This window comes from Pteropus medius, unplaced genomic scaffold (assembly GCF_902729225.1).
Source record: "Pteropus medius unplaced genomic scaffold, Ma_sr-lr_union100, whole genome shotgun sequence".
Taxonomy (NCBI): Eukaryota; Metazoa; Chordata; class Mammalia; order Chiroptera; family Pteropodidae; genus Pteropus; species Pteropus medius.
The window spans coordinates 23512732-23514130 of NW_024340692.1; positions in this window are offsets into that span (position 1 = coordinate 23512732).

Below are 1399 nucleotides of genomic sequence, written 5' to 3' on the forward strand. Positions count from 1 at the left end.
AGAATGGTTGACCGTCTAAACTCTTTCAAGATTCTTGCCAAATATTGGTAAACCTGATTAATATGTGAAAAAAAAAAAGGGTCATACAAATTAATCTGAGTTCCACAGCAAGTAAATGGTAGACCTGGGGTTCTGACTCAGGTTATGTGAAGCCTAATTTCATAATATTTCAGTTGTACCACATTCTTCTTCTGCCTTCAATATTGGCAAACTCAAGTGATTTTTTCAAATGGATCTCCTCCTGCTCTCTTGACTCTATGAACAATGTCCCCTCTCCAATCTCAAAAGGTTTCCATCTTGAACATCTTGTGCCTTGGTTCTTTCTTCTGAACCCATGACATCTATCTAAACTATAATAACAAATTCTGACTGGAGGATAGAGAAATAATTTCTGATTTCTGTTTAGCTCACAATCGCACTTATCCCTAAGAGGCATTTGGAGCCCTATTTGAGCATAAAAAGGCAACCAGTTCACCATAATACCATGTTCAGTGGAAGTCAGTGTGGAAAACTGGCTTACTGTACAGTCCTGAAGCCTTAATAAAGGACCATAAGCCAGCTGATGCAGAGACTCTGGATTTCAGTAGAGAATCTTTCATTTGTGGAGAAAAGAGTTTTGATTTTTCAGGGGAGTCTAATTTTCCTCCAGAGAGCATTACATGGACAATAACCAAATAACCATTAATTCAAAGGAACTGTTTTTGTAAAAAAAGCTCTTAGCAATTGATTCTAACTGACAAATAACCAAATTTTCTCTCAATCTCTCTCTCTCTCTCTCTGTCTCTCTCATCATGTAATTATACCTTGATAAAAATATTGAGTGCCTCCAATGTCTTCCATCAATGTCCTGATGAAGTGTGCAGAAGGGGATCATTTGTATTTTCCCTATGTTCCTGCCTTTGCTCATAAAATGGAAATAGTTCTTTTAATGGGGAAGTCTCAATGACCTTAACTGTGTTTCATGGACATTTCTTAACTAATCATTAACAAAAGGTAAAATAACTTTTAGGCATTTACTACCACTCCTTGAATGAGATGCGTTTACTTTTCCTTCTGAGGCAGTGCAAAGAAGACATGGATAACTAAACAAAACTGGGATTCTAGGAAGAAGAAAGAGAATAGATAATGGACAGTCAACCAGCAAAGTATACAACATAATATCAAAGATGACATTATATATAAAAATATGTTATATTTTCATCCTCTTATTAATTGGTTAGAATGTTTAGAAGAGGAGAAGATAAGTTCTGTAATTTACATCCTCAGTTTTCCCAAACCAACCTACATAGGCCTTTTCTTTCTAATGACAGTGACAGTGTCCTAAAGCTCGAGGCCATGAAAGCAAATGTGGAGCCACCTTGCTAGGAGATTTCCATGTGGCATAATATCACCATGAATA